Raw genomic sequence first — 2008 nt, forward strand, 5'->3', positions numbered from 1 at the left:
TGCTGGGAGGGACTGGGGGCAGGAGGAAAGGGGGACGGACAGAGGATGAGATGGCTGGATGGCATCACTGACTCGATGGATGTGAGTCTGGGTGAACTCCGGGAGTTGGTGATGGACAGGGAGGCCTGGCGTGCTGCGATTCATGGGGTCGCAAAGAGTTGAACACGACTGAGCGACTGAACTGAACTGAACTGAGTTTTCTTATGGCTGTGTCATTCGTAACAAAATCCATTTATGTAACTCATTGTAATCCAATTTTAGAAAATCCTGATCATGCATAACTCTTTTTAGTATTTTTAATACCTTTTTTTTTTTTAACTGAAAACACACTTCCTACTTTCCTTTAGCAACCAAGAACTAACTTTTTTATTTGCATTTTATAGATTGGTGAGCATAAATACCAGTGATAATTTCTAAAACCCTTGCTTTCTTAGAACATTTTAGGATGGCACCAAACATTATTCACTTATAGTCTCAAATTTCTTTGTTTTTCTGTAAAAGGAAATTGGTGTTTAGTAGTAAATGTTTCAAAACCTTATTTTAGTTGGAAATGACCTAACTATTCAATAGACTTCTGAAACTTGGCACGCTTAGCACAACCCTTAGAAATTCAAGTTACACCAATCTGGAGAGACTATTTTAGACAGATATTCCTAAAAAATAATTATTCCTAATAGAGCTTATCTAAAAACTCATATCTCATTTACACTTTTTTAGAAGTTTCTCCACTTGAGGTGATGTCCTTATTGACCAACTTGTAACTTATATGATGATATTTAACTTATATTAAACCTAGCTACAATGAAAATATTCTACTTAATATTAATTAGTCTAAGACATGTCTATATTAGATAGGTCAACAAACAAACATTAATATCAGGTATTTAATATTGAATAGTTTCCAGTTCACATGAACCTGGAATTTATTGTTTAATTTAGAATTATTTGATTTGTAAGCGCTTACCTTTCTTTAAGCCAATTAAATAGAGCTCATTTACAAATTAACCTCAAAAATATTACCCAGAGACAAAGACATACCAAGACATATTGAGACAGACACAGTGCAAGATCTAGCTTCATTTTCTAAGTTTAGTCATGAACTAGATATTACAATATAAAATTTACTAGTTTATAAAAAAAACAGTTGCAATAAATAAAAATTTTAAAGGCTTTTCCCCCTTTTCCCTCAGTCTCAGGACTTAGAGATGGTCTAGATAAGTGTTCCTGAGAGCCCTGGTCTCAAGGCACAGGGAAAGAAAATCAAGTTCTAACAAAATGGTGGCAGGTCTAAACCAAATGGTGGCCAGACAAAGCAAAATGGCCATCAAAAATCACAACACAGAACACAGGGTTAAAACACACACATATAAACCTGGCAGTCCTCATCAGACACTCCCTTAAATACAAGAATACAGTCTGTCAGAAAACCTCCTATAGAGACACAAAACTTCAGATCCAAGTATTAACAGAGTAAAGGAAAAAATTTCAGGTCTTCAAAGATTTCAAAGGGAGGAAAGGAAGCCAGGTTGAAAGAAGAAGGGGAAGGAGGTGGGAGAGGGGGGCAAAAAGGGTTGCCTTACAGACCTCTCCTGCCACCTGCAGATACCCAGGCTTTATGGGACTTTACCCTGGGCCTCCAGAGAAGGGAGGACTGGAACTCGGCCCTACCAGAAATCAGACCGGGCCAGAACCAGAATTCGAGTTCTCTGTCAAGAGGAGATCAGTCTCCAATCCTCAGCTCAGGCTGAGGCCCTTTGACCAGATTCCTGCATCCAGGACCAGGGAACTAGAAAAATGGGGAAGGAGAGGAAAGAGAGAGGGAAGGGGAGAGAGGTCCATAAAGTCTCTTGTTCCTTACCGGTCGGGTCACTCTGGCCAGTTGTCTGCGTCAGGAGGAGACCAGGGACAAAAGGGTCCCAGTTGCGGCTGCTGGGTCTGGCCCATTGGCAGGCAAGCTGGCCCCTGAGTATCTCAATTGGTCAGGATGTCAGTCTCAGCGAAGAAGAGC

This window comes from Bison bison, unplaced genomic scaffold (genome assembly GCF_000754665.1).
Source record: "Bison bison bison isolate TAMUID 2011002044 unplaced genomic scaffold, Bison_UMD1.0 scf7180017864471, whole genome shotgun sequence".
Lineage (NCBI taxonomy): Eukaryota > Metazoa > Chordata > Mammalia > Artiodactyla > Bovidae > Bison > Bison bison.